Here is a 14,228-nt window from a genome sequence, read left to right on the forward strand (position 1 = left end):
TAATCCAGTCTGAAACCCCGCTTCGTTTTTAGGTTAGAGATTAGAGAACATCTCAGGCCGTATTTTATTCATAAAAAACATTGGTTCACCAAAAACATCAACAAACGGAAGACAGCATAAAATCCATCAGCAAAGTTTCAAAACACTTTACATGAGTTTACATCTAGTCAGATGTTTACCAGAGTCAGCTATACATCCAGTCTCTTAGCCCCTCTACCACCCCAAAAATTTTCTTTCAGTGAGCTCATGGTTGACTCGCCCCGGGTAACCCCTGCCCTTTCAAGGACCCACTCACTAGATGTAACCTTCCTGAGCATCCCTTGCTCCTCCTGAGACTAAACTAGTGGATCCTGTAGCCACTTGCAGAAGGCCTGCTCACCCAAAGGGCACTTATGCCCAGGGTGTCCCCCACACCCGCCATAGAGCCAGCCTGGGCATTCGAGTCATGCCCTAATCCCCTGGCTCGGGCTGCAGTTTCCAACCCCAAAAGGACCAGTGTACCACAAGCACCACAGGCTGAGCTAGGCTGTGGCTTCGGAAGCAACCATCCCAACTCCACCACTGGCAGCTTCTCTTCTAAATGCTGTCTGCGTAACCCTTTGAGGTCCCAAAGACAGAGTTATGAATGCAATAGTTAATGACTTGCAAGGGTGATCCGAAAATTCCTGCTAACCATGAACTCACATTGCCACAGGCCAGCATGGTTCATCGACTATATGTCCCCCTACTCACAAGAAAAGTACAAGCGAATGTAAATAGGTGACAAATGAACAGAATTTTGTCCTCAGAAGATAGATGTACAGAAAACACTTGTCCATCCTTTACGCAATTATGCGGGACATAGCCTGACCAGGGCGATCTCAGAAGCTTGGAAAGCTGTTTGTTCCAACTCTTAGTAGACTCATTTGGAACCTGCAAAGACTGCCTTCCGCTCCTGGGCTGCTGGAACACTAAGTGAGACCATACAATGAAGGCCTCAGGAAAACACTTGGTGAGCCACAGAACTTCAATGACAATGGTGTCGAATACATCTCTACACCCCAATTGGGCCAAACCATTGCCCCCTATATGCAATATTACCAGAACTGGAGGCAGAAGCCCCTTGGGAACCAGCTCTTCCATTGCCAACTGTAGGCTCCTTACCCTGAGCCCTACTCGACCAAGTCACCGCATGTTGAAGCCAGCGGCCCTGGCTTGCGCTGCATAATTACCAGTCCAGTAGGTCTCTTAAGCCCTCCGATGAATGAATGGCCAAAGACCCACACCTCCTTTGCTGGCATAGAGTCGCATGCACAGAGGGAGGAAAAGCATCAATGTTAATAGTCATAGCAAATGCAAGCAGATGTACCGCTTTTAGCACTCAGAACACCACTTCCAGATCTTCTGCACTTGTTGCCTGTCCAAGCCAGCACCCACTGTTGCCACCCCTATGCGGGAAGAGTGTGAGCTTAAAAGTGAAGAGTTACTGCCACTTGCAACTATGGTAGCCCTCAAAACGTGAGCGAGCTGGTATCTCGAAAGGGGGGATCCATCAGCGTGTAGGAACAGGGCTGAAGCTGACCCCTAATGGTGCACTTCCAGATAGTCTAGCAGGTACTGAACTGGGCAACAGTGTGATCCGGGAGCCCTACACAGGACTATATGCTCCCCCTCTGCCTAAATAGTCAGTTTTAGGAGACCGAAAAACACTGCTAAAGACCCACCAGGGCATCGCAACTCCCTCAGCTTTATGTCCCCATGAATATCCTACTGAGACTGTGCCACCAGTTCTTCCACCATGAAAGCCCCATAGAAGGCCCAGCAAAAGGCCGCCTTAAACAGCTGTGCTTCAAACTGCGAGTGGCAGACTTCAGATAACTTTGCAACAAAGGTTGCCATCCTTTGAGCTTCAATTGGCCTTCTGGCATCCTTGTGTACCCCATCTAACCTCTGCCAACCCATGAGGGCTTTTTTGATGGGAAATGAGGAAGACCAGGCCCTGGGCCCATTCAATTTGGCAAAGAAAGAGAGGACTGCCATGCCTCTCCTTGCGCATGCCACTGACAAACCCTACTCCTTCAGAGTAAGCAAGAATGCCACTCAAAAATTCCCCCACCTCTATGACTTAGAAAATTCAGGAATCATGAAGCTAAGCTGGCTGCCACGAGGTCTGGTAGGAAGGGGCATCAAATCTTCACGGATGCTCTGGGAACGGTGTTGGGTGCACGGCTGCTTCTGGATTATGGTGCTTTAATTCCTGCAACTTTAGGCAAGACAAAACATCAGCAGTGTTAATGAGTGCCTCCAGAACATTCTTAGCCCTAAATGTAATGTTGTTCAGCAAGCACAACAGATTGAGCTCCTTAAGCAATCTCAAGACCATGCGGCAGCTCGCTCCCTGATGATTTATCACGTCAGTTACTACCATGTTGTCTCACAAGAACACTACACAGTGGTCCCTGATCTGCGCAGTCCAAACTGTCAATGACACTATGTTAGACTTTTCATCCTTGGTGTGGTCTCCCCTAACTTTTTGCCTCTGTTCCCTAGGTTGTTGATGTGTGCTGGAGTCTGATTTTGCTGTTTTTGTTACTCTGAGCACTTTACCACTGCTAAACAGTGCTAAAGTGCAAGTGCTCCTTTACAAAATGTGTATATAATTGGCTTATCCATGACTGGCATTTTTTATTTATTAGTAAGTCCCTAGTACAGTGCACTAGAGGTGCCCAAGGCCTGTAAATCAAATGCTACTAGTGGGCCTGCAGCACTGGTTGTGCCACCCACATACATAGCTCTGTAATCATGTCTCAGACCTGCCATTGCAGTGGTTTGGTGTGCAGTTTTAACTGTAAATTCGACATGGCAAGTGTACCCACTCGCCAGGCCTAAACCTTCCCTTTTCTTACATGTAAGACACCCCTGAGATAGGCCCTAGGTAGCCCCAAGGGCAGGGTGCAGTGTATGGTTAAGTTAGGGCATATAGGCCCTCATTCTGACCTTGGCGGGCGGCGGAGGCCGCCCGCCAAAGTCCCGCCGTCAGGTTACCGTTCCGCGGTCGAAAGACCGCGGCGGTAATTCTGACTTTCCCGCTGGGCTGGCGGGCGGTCGCCTTCAGACCGCCAGCCAGCCCAGCGGGAAAGAGGCTTCCACGATGAAGCCGGCTCGGAATCGAGCCGGCGGAGTGGAAGCTGTGCGACGGGTGCAGTTGCACCCGTCGCGTATTTCACTGTCTGCGCAGCAGACAGTGAAATACATGTAGGGGCCCTCTTACGGGGGCCCCTGCAATGCCCATGCCAGTGGCATGGGCACTGCAGGGGCCCCCAGGGGCCCCGCGACCCCCCCTACCGCCATCCGGATCTCGGCGGTCCGACCGCCGGGATCTGGATGGCGGTAGGGGGGGTCGGAATCCCCGCGGCGGTGCAGCAAGCTGCGCCGCCGCGGAGGATTCAATGGGGCCGCGGTACACTGGCGGGACCCCGCCAGTGGTGCCGGTCCGACCGCGGCTTTACCGCCGCGGTCGGAATCCCCATTGGAGCACCGCCGGCCTGTCGGCGGTGCTCCCGCGGTCCTCCGCCCTGGCGGTCAAAGACCGCCAGGGTCAGAATGACCACCATAGTGATGTGTTTTATATATCCTACCAGTGAAATATTGCTAAATTCGTTTTTCACTGTTGCAAGGCCTGTCCCTCTCATAGGTTAACATGGGGGCTACCTTTAAATCTGATTAAAGTGTAGATTCCCTTTGGAAGCAGATGGACATGTGGAGGTTTGGGGTCTCTGGGCTCATAATTTAAAAATACATCTTTTAGTAAAGTTGATTTTGATACTGTGTGTTTGAAAATGTCACTTTTGGAAACTGGGCATTTTCTTGCTTATACCATTTCTGTGACTCTGCCTGTTTGTGGATTCCCTGTCTGGGTCAGTTTGACAGTTGGGCTGGTTGCACCTCACACTAGACAGTGACACAAAGGGAGCTGGGGTGTAGTCTGCATTTCCTGATGAGCCATCTGTGCTAGGAGGGAGGGGAGGAGTGGTCACTTACACCTGAAAGGGCTGTGCCTGTCCTCACACAATGCAGTCTCCAACCCTCTGGTGAGTGTCTGGGGCCTGGCCTGGGCAAGGCAGGATTTCACATTCAAGAGAGACTTGGCTTTGAAGTAGGCCTACTTCAAAGGAGAAAGTGGGTATAAGAAGGGCACCCAAAACCACAGACTTTAGAACACTTCTGGAAACCAAGAGGAACCTCTGCCTGGAGAAGAGCTGAAGAGCTGAGGAAGAAGAGCTGGCTTCCTGTGCTTTGTGGAGCTATCCTGCTTTTGCTGCTTCTCCCAGAGTAAGAGGGCAAAGTCTGGACTTTGTGTGCTTTCCATCTTGTGAAGATCTCCAAGGGCTTGATTTAGAGCTTGCCTCCTCTTGCTTATAGTCTCAGGGACAGCAAAGACTTCTCTCTGCCAGCACCTGGAGTCTCTGGAGAGTCTTCTACTCTGCCAAGGGGTGCCCATCCAGTTCCTGGGACCCTGATAGGAGAAGCTGGCAGCCTAAAGAGGAAGAAATCCACACACAGACCGCCGTGCGGGGAAAAGATCGATGCAACTCCGATCTGCGGCTGAATAATTGCCGCGCAGCCGGCTTCGCGGCTAAAAATCGACACTCGCGTTTAACCCAACTGAAGAATCGATGCACGGAGCTGAAGAAATGACGTGCAGCATCGCTGACGGAGGCTGGTGAGATCACAACCCACGCTGAGTGGTTTTCGGATCATCGTGCGCCTGGATTTCTGACGCAAGTACCGCTGGGGTGTAAAAACAATGCAAGGCCTGCCTGGACCCGAGAGTGCTGACCGGATCGACGCATCGCTCTCCTGCGGAGAGAAGAAGCGATGCGCCCGACCTAACGAAAAGAGAAACGGCGCAAGGTCTCACTCATGAGTGAAGTCGACGCATCACAAGTCCTTTTTTGACACACACTTGCCCGTGTGGAGTTACTTGTGACGCACCCAAAGTGCTTTTTCACGCTAACAGTGTTAATGTGTTTAAAACTACATGAAGACTCTATTTGCTTTTTAATTGATAACTTGACTTGTGTATTGTGAATTTTTGTCATTTTGGTCTTGTTTTGTTTAGATAAATATTTCCTATTTTTCTAAACATGTGTTGTGTCATTTTGTACTGTTTTCATTAAGTTACTGTGTGTGTTGGTACAAATACTTTACACCTAGCACTCGGAAGTTAAGCCTACTGCTCTGCCAAGCTACCAAGGGGGTTATCAGGGATTAGCTGAGGGTGATTCTCTTTTACCCTGACTAGAGTGAGGGTCCTTGCTTAAACAGGGGGTGACCTGACTGTCAACCAAAGACCCCATTTCTAACACACTACAATTGGGAACAATTCCAAAAATGGCAGGTTCCTCAATAAGCACTGTTACCCCAGTATTGCCCCAAATTCCACGCCTCCTGCCATATCTGCAAAACAAGCCAAGCCATGGCGAGACTGAGGTGGGGATACCCATGGCACAAATCCATTAAACCTCTACAAGAATAAATCCCAAATTCTCAAGTTCTGTCTGACTTTAAGAGACAGACGCATCACATGATAACTCTGCTTCAAGCCAGTAATGGTTTTAGCTGGACTACCTCGTCTGTGGGGAGCCTGCACCACATATCACGGGGTCAAGTTCAATGCCAAAAAGGTCATCACTGTGGAAGGTCTACTAGTCTTATTATATGCCTGGGGAACCCCAAAATACCCTATCAAGTCCACAAACCTTCCAGAACCTCCCCACAATGAGAGTATGCAGCAGGACCTTGGAAAAGAAAATCATCCAAGTAATGCAAAACCCAATGTGCGCCTCTCACCTTCTTACAGTCCCATTCTGGAAAGGAGCTGAAGGGCTCAAAGTATGCACATGACACAGAGGGCATGCATTTGTTAAAATAGAAGGAGCCATCAAAATGTATTCCTAAAAAATGGAAATCTTTCAGGTATACCGGCAGCAGGCGGAAAGCGGATTCATAGTCCGATTTTGCCAGAAGGGCCCCCTTACCCAATTGTTGCAGCATTGCAAGAGCCTGGTCAAAGGAAGAGTACTTTAGGGGGCACAGCTGTGGGTCAATAGCCTCAATCACTGGACTCTTTGGGGCAGAGAGATTATGTATCAAACATAACTGGCCTGGTTCTTTTTTGGGGACTATACACAGCAGAGAGTGGACTATGCACAGCAGAGAGTAGACAAAGTTCCCAAAATGGGGTGGAGAGGGGCTCAAAAGGGCCTCCCACACTGCCCAGGGCACACCCTTTGGCAATCTTATGGCTGGCTACCTTCCTACAGGCATGCAAAGACTACTGAATTTTGCAAAAGGGGACCGTCTTCACTCCCAGCGGGGATCCTGAAACCATACATGAAACGTCCCCAGAGCGTCAGTGTCACCCTGGGGTTATTGTACTTGTTAAGCCATGGTGGCAATACCTGAATGTCAATGGAGAAGTGGACCTTCAGAAAAATGGGGGAGGAGCCATTACTTCTGATGTGATTTTTCTTTCCCTTTCTTGAAGCATTTGAACTCTGGATGCGAAGGAGCAATTCTGTTACCAGGAACTGCACGACAACCTCGTGGACTTCTTCCATGACAAGATCTCATCTATCTACAAAAAGGTTGCTCACATGCACAAAAATGAACCTCAAACACCGTCTCAGTCACAGGGAACTCCTCACCATGCAAGACACTATCTCTATCATGATCTCTGTACACTCGGGAGCACTCACAGACTCTTGCCCCCACCACTTCTTCAACCTTGGAAGCAAGCCAGTCCGCATTGAGCTCAGGAAGGTCCTGAATACCTCCATCACCACGGCCTCCTTCCAGGAGGTCTGGAAAAACGCTGAAGTTAGGCCCCTCCTAAAAAAACATCTACTGACTAAGCCAAAATGAAGAATACTGGCCCATCTCTCTGGTCCGCAATACAGCAAAAGTCCTTAAAAAAGTGATCAACCAGCAACTCACCCAACACCTAAAAGACCACAACCTCCTGGACACCTCCCCATCAGGATTTCAAGCTAACCACAGCACTGAGACAGCCCTGACTGCAGCCACAGATGACATTAGAACTCTACTAGACCTTGGGGAAATAATATCTCTCATCCTCCAGGACCTGTCCATCGTGTTTGACACTGTCTCCACTACACCCTGATCAACAGACTCCACCACATCAAGTTTCAAGGAAACACCCTCAAATGGATCACCTCATACCTCACCAGCAGAACGCAAAGGATCAGTCTCCCACCGTTCACCTCAAAGTCCAAGAAGATCATCTGTGAAGTTCCCCATGATTCGTCCCTCAGACCGACCCTCTTCAACACCTACATGATCCCCCTGGCTGTTACCGTCAGATCACATGGACTCAACATCATCTCCTACGCCGACAACACGCAGCTCATCATCTCACTGTCTAAAGATCCCTCCGCCACAAAAGCTAAATGCCACAGATGCATGATGAAAGTAGCGGACTGGATGAAGGACAACTGTGTCAAACTCAACACTGGATAAATGGAAGTCATCATCTTTGGGAACAACACATCACTATGGACTAACACATGGTAGCCCGCAGAGCTCAGCACCCCCCGCACCAACAGACCACACCTGCAACCTCAGCATCATCCTGCTTCCACACCCTTGGCATACTCTGCAAGTTCTTCAGGTGGCTCCCAGCAGACACCAAAACGACTATCACACAGGTCCTCATCACAAGCAGACTGGACTAAGAAAACACTCTCTATGTAGGAATCACAGCACGTCTACTGAAGACAATAGGAAACACGTACTCGACCTATCCAGAAGGACCCACATCACACCCCAGCTAAAAAAATCACACTGGCTCCTGATTCAGAAGAAATGTCAGCTCAAGATGCTGATCCACACCAACAAGGCTCTGCACAATGAAGGACAAGCATACATCAACAAATGCCTGATCTTCCACTTACTGACCAGACACCTACGATCAGCTTCCGTCTCCCTCGCAGATACCCCATGAATCCATTGAACCAACAGCAGAGGACACTCCTTATCATACCTGGCAGCCAAGGCTTGGAACATCCTCCCTCTGCACCTCAGGACTGCACCATCACTCCAGCAATTCAGAAGAGAACTAAAGACCTGGATGTTTGAATGATCATTCCACCCTGCACAAGCATACAACTCCAGCACCTCACCCTCACAGGTACTTCCTTGATTTTGTCCAGCTGTGCTGCTGCTACGGGCATAGGCCCAGCAGAAGGACTTTGTCCCTTCTCTCCAACTGGACACCCTCCACCCAACGCCTGGGACACGAAAGGACTCACTAACTGGTTTGGCACCTGCTCCTGCTCTTCTTCTCCTGCCCCAAATTGTGCAAGCAACCTCCTAGCCTGCTCCAAATTGTCCCCTCCTAGGGTCCCTGCTGCACTCATATTCAGAACTACACTAGAAAGGCCACCTATCTTGGAGAACCTGTGCAGCAGATTATCCAGGCTGGTTACCAGATCAGTGTGAGTTACCCCAGAGGCAGAAGCTTGCCGCCTCCAGCACTGGTGCCCGGGATTCTAACTGCAGGAGGACTAGGGATGCTTGCTGTTCCCCACCGCCAAACAATTATCTCCTCTTTGGACGATTCTGGTGCCACCTGCCAGCCCACCTACCTGATCCTGCCCTGAAGCCCCTGTACTTTCTGCCGCAGGTGTGGGTGCAGTGGTCCTAAACACTGCTTGCCCCTTCCTTGCTCTTTTAAGTGCCTGGGGAAAAGCCACCCACGAGGGAAATCCTGGTCTCCTGGGCCTCTCAGCAGGCACTGCTGCTTTTTGTGCAGCCAAAATTCCCATCCCATGCATACCCAACAACGCAGAGCGCAACAAAGCAAACATTTCATCCATAGCACCTAACTTTCACATTACTGCCTCCATAGCCCTGTCCCTTCCACCACCTGATGCCTGAGTAAGTACTTTCAGAAGCAAACTGGATAATACAATATACCAGAAGGAAACCACAACCAACTGAGCAATGAAGAAGCCAACAATTAAAACAGCACAAAATAATAATCATTGGACAGGGTATTGCACACTAATAACTTCCCAGCTACTCCTTACCTCCTTGTCCTTGCATACAGAGTGAGTGCTGGTGAGAGGTGGGGGGCAAAACAATATGGTGTATCAGAATGGGGTAAAACTGGGCAATTACCCCATGATCACTGGGCACCCCTATGCAGCACCAGCCAAAGCACCCAGAAGGACCTGGGAAAAGGCAGGCGAGATGTCCAAAAAGCCACCGGGCAACACCATGCAGGAAAGGGGAGAATAGAAAGGAGCATCAACTCCAAACACAGTAATACGTGAAAAAAACAAAGGGGAGGATTACATGAAGTGTCCACTCTCACACAATGATGCAAACTGCACAGTGATGCAGGGAGAATATTGTGGGGCGTCCCTGCCTGCACAGATATATCCAAGGAAGAACAGATAAATAAAATTCTGCCTGCAGGGAGGGAGGCTGCCACCATGCAGCTGCCAACACAAAGGAATCAAGCGTGGGGAGGAGACTTTATTCCCACCCACCAAATAAGAGTGATGATAGTGTGGGCCCTCTGAATGAGAGAGAAGATATTGCGGAGCCTCCGCAAGAGCAAAGGCAAATCTGGTCCTCCACGGAAGCAGGGAAAAGCAGGTGAAGTCCTCCAGCAGCCTCCTCTCATGGTGCGGTGCTGGGTGACATGCTGGTGCAAGTGAAAAAAGGCGAAAACCCACTCTACCACCCCCTAAAAGGGGAGCAGAGGGATCCGCCCCTCACCCGCACTAACGCAAGACCTCCAACGACCCCCAAAAACTTGCAATACCGTCAGGGGACAGCAGGCCACAAACCCATGGTGCCCTTTGGCCCACCGTCCCAGCAGCACAGGCCCGCTCCCACCATGCCCCACATAAGGCTTAATGTCTTGGCCAATCTTAGAAATCTATGCCTCTAGGTTTGCTCCCATTGCAGGCTTATTGTGAGTCGCATGGTCTCTTGGAAATTGTAATACTGTATCTTGTAACTAACCATAATGTGGGGGACGATATTTACCAGATGCTGTGGTTCTGCGCCTCAGAATATGATTAATACGCTATTATTGAATTTTATCCCTCATTCAGAGGTGAAGAACTCAAAATATTGCAGTTTTCCCTGTATAATTTTCGCTCAGTTTGACCTGGCAATAGTCATGCGTGGAAATAGTTTGTATGGCAATGTCTGCAAAACTTGGAACCCCAATTAGTGAACAAACTTGAATAAGCGCCTACATTGTTTCATGTAGAAGTTGTAGTGAGACCCTACCAGATTTCTGACTTGAAGGTGATTCAGAAAAACCTCCATAAGTAGGAATGGAATTTTAGGCACTTTGAAGTAAGTGAGTGAGAAAAATGCTTTAATACATTTACCTTTATTTTCAATTTTCATTTGTTTTTGTCGTGGCATCTCTTGCCCTGCAAAACACTGGTACGTGGGAGAGATTGGTAATCTTTTCCACCAGGGTTATCACTTTCTGTAATGCTGGTGATTTGAAGGTGTGAACGTTCAGTGGAAAAACACACGAAAGTGTTGTGAATACCAACACAGTTACCATTTTGTGGATGTGGATTAGCATCTGGATGGCCTTCTCCGTGTCATGACCTCGCCAACACTAATCTTCCAATCCCTAAAACCAAACATGAAACATCCACCACATTGTGTGGAACTACATATGCAAGTGAAAATGTCCTAGATTTCGGATTTTGTAATCAATAAATGTGATTTGTGCTCGCAGGTGGCATGTTTTGCACCTATTAGTAAGACTTATATTTCCCTCAATTTCCTCATTCACACCATTTCAAAGTGTGACGCCCTGCAGCTGTGCCACACACCATGGGAAAACTCTGCTAGTAGCTGACAAATATGTCAGAATGATGAGCAATGCCCATGAACACTTTAACCGTGATGAAGGAATACCAGATGCTTGCATTTAAAAAAAAAAAAAACACCTGGATTTATTAAAAAATTTAAATGTTTCTCTTATACTTGAGACAATAAAACTTGTCGATGGAAAAGAGAAAAATATTTTATGTTTTGAGTGTGGTTAGCTCAAATATTTATGAAAATGGAAACGGCATCATGTTGAGTCTTGTTTTAATCTTTGTAATATAATTGTTCTAATGACAAGTCATTAGCTAGAAGTAAGTGATGCATAATGAGCCACAATGTACACAAAGCTCTGCAAGGCCTCGAATGTAGCCTCTTTGTTCTCAGAGTCAGACAGGAAAGTCCTAGGATAAGAGACCAGTTGGTCCTCCAAAGATGAAGTGTGGTCTTGGACTGTAGACCTGCCAAATTATAGAAGCCATGACCATCAAAGACAGAGGTTAGAAATGACCTGGTGCTAATCCAGATCAAAATTGTAAAATGACCAGGCTCCCTGCTGGAACATCAAGAGTTCTCCCAAATGTGTCTGCGAATATTAAAATCATACATGGGTACAGTATTCACAGAAGGGCAGGGGTTATTTCATTTGCCTTGTGTATCCGACATGCTAATCTCATATGAAACTTAAATCAGGGATCATCCTAGTGGAAAAGCACAGTTGGTATTATAGCAAAGGATTAGGGGTGGGTGGTGAACTTTGCTCCGCTCGCAGAGTTTGCGGGGTTTTTCCCACTCCGCGCTCCATTTAGAGCACAGAGTTCTGAAAAATTCCACGTAACATAGCTGAGCAAAGTTTTTTTCTTGCTCATGCTTGCCAAAGTTAAGTTTGCGAGTGAGAAAAATCTTACTCCAGACCACCTCCTGGCGAGATTTCTCGTGTTGAGAAACCTTCCGTTTCCGTTGAGGAGGCTGCTCCTCGAGTAGAAAATCTATTTGAGTGGCACAAAAGGAACAGTGCCATCTTGCCCTGTGTGTGGTGCCGTCTGTACGGATCTTACAGCATCGGACAAACACTTGGCGCTAAAATTCAAGTGCAAGTGGGGTGACCTAACACACACCGCCGCTTTGTGGAATTCTCTGTAACGTAGCAGAGTTTTTTGGTCCCTTTGCGGAGGTCTGCATCGCGAACCCTGCCCAGGCCCCCAAAGGATGCACAGCCATTGTGAAACCCCAAAGTATATTTGGTACAAACAGGGCAAAATAATTCTACTTTGCTGTTTACATTACAGCCCTCATTATGAGCAGCAGGGGAATTCTGATGGTCCCAGTAGCAGGGATTACTGGGCACATTGGAATTCCATGTGTTTGTTTTTCCCACTGCTGAAGGTAGAAGTGTTTTTCTTGGGCAACTACAAGTGATCTGGAGTTTCTGTACCGGAAATGTCTGTGTCTCAAAACATCAGACAGTTTTACCACGCGGGAATCCATGCTGACCAAAAGCATGGCAAGGACTGCACTGTTGAAGCGCACCGGCCCTCCTCCTGCCTTCTAAGTCACCAATTGGGAGCAAACAATGCTCCCCCCAGAGAGCCTCAGAAACTCTCCTTGGCATCTACCCATAATCCGCTCACCTCACGAGCTCCCCACAGATATTTACCAATTCCACACAGATATTTAGTAGAATCTATCTTGTTCATTGTATTAAAAGTAGGCCTAGCTTAATCAAATATAATTTTAGTGCAGTGAAATACCTTTACTCAAGAGTAGAACTGCCTAGAGTTCAAGTGCAATTGGATGTTTCATTGTGATTTATAACTGTGTGTCAGTGCTGGCACCAATAATTGTAAGTGTCATCGTAACTTTGCCCAAAATGTGGTTAAGTGAGTCATATGGTTGTAGGTTGCACATGATGAATTAAAAGTGCTTAAATATAAACATGTTACGTTGTAATAACAAAGAAGGTTGGTTTACTTTAACTTTCATCAAATGTATAGAAATGTATAGCGGTTCGTGTGATTAATTGTGCATATATTGAAGCATTTGCAAATAAATAAGCCTACCCCCTTTAGAAATATATCTATACCACAATGTCTTACAATATTTTTGGAGATTCTTTATTGTCGAAGAAATAGTGTGTATTCACGTGTGGTACTTATTCAGGGCTGATGTTTACAGGCCTCTTCTTTACAGACACAAAAAACAGTGCTGTATTTTGTGCAGCACAGGGTTCACAGATAGCCAACTAAAAAGGCAGAGGTTTAAAAATCAAGAAAAGACACAACAAAGTACATGTAAAGTTGGCACATTTATAAAGATAGGGTGAGTGTGGACGTGAATTCCCTAAATTGCAGGAGGGTGCAGAATGGGGCAACATGTTCCTTGACCTCTGAACACATCAAAGGGTTGTCTCCTTATCACACCCATCAGCTGCCCCCTTTATGCACCTGAGAGGTCAAGGTAAAGGCAAGGCTCTGAAAGCAGTTTGCTTTCTGTTCTTGACACGGTATTCATGACCGCTGAGAACAGTGCTATAAAAAGAAATGCCACCACTAGACATACCCAGCTGATGTCGATGTGCTTGATATCTGTAAGTAAGTAGCTGTAAAGGGCAAACACACGAGAGATTCGTGAAGGCCGAGGAGCTGAGGTTTGAGACAGGTAAGAGAAACACCACACAGCACAGAAATGTGTCTTTCTTGAGGGTCTGTCAGAATGCCAATGGCAGGGTTGAACCTGTGGCCTAAATCTGTATACTCCAGATTTAAACCTAACCTGACAGCCTTCCCCGTGCTAACCATGCACGATGTGTATATATTCTCTGCAACACTAAAGACCATGTTTATTTTCAGCGCTCTGCATTTTATTTCACCCTCTCTGGGTAAGTCACTCACAACGCTGTCAACAGTGCTGCCAGTGACGCGACCGGCATCACTGCCCCCCCCCCCCCCCTTTCCCAAAGCTATCACAATGCGTCCTGCATGTGAGTTTTCCTGGGAGGCAGCTCCAGAGATGCTGAACATATATTGCTTTGCAACCACTCCAGCATGACCCATTGTTCCTGACATAGCGCTGCAATTCGCTGCCATTTCAGCTCCCGGGAGAAACGTTTCTTAAAAACATTTTAAAACATAGAGGGGTAATGTTCATTGAATATACGATGAACTGTTGCAAATGCATCCCTGCTGCCTATTAAATGCACCGATCACTGGTCTCTCACATCTCACAGATGCCTGTGGCAAAGCAAAGATCTAGTTACTTTCTCAATATGCAAATTCTTGTCTGGATTTACCTTTCATTGATTCACCTTATTCAGAACCGGTAGGCACTTTTGTTGAACCCACAGCTATTGCCGCAAT

At 47.6% G+C, this 14,228-nt stretch overlaps 1 protein-coding gene across 1 annotated transcript in view; it reads right to left on the reverse strand.

The window, feature by feature from the left end:
• Positions 1–14,228, reverse strand: part of GRM7 (glutamate metabotropic receptor 7) — a 1,785,443-nt gene that overhangs the window by 301,973 nt on the left and 1,469,242 nt on the right. The gene's annotated exons all lie outside the window — the stretch shown is intronic.

The sequence above is a fragment of the Pleurodeles waltl genome, chromosome 9 (genome assembly GCF_031143425.1).
Source record: "Pleurodeles waltl isolate 20211129_DDA chromosome 9, aPleWal1.hap1.20221129, whole genome shotgun sequence".
Lineage (NCBI taxonomy): Eukaryota > Metazoa > Chordata > Amphibia > Caudata > Salamandridae > Pleurodeles > Pleurodeles waltl.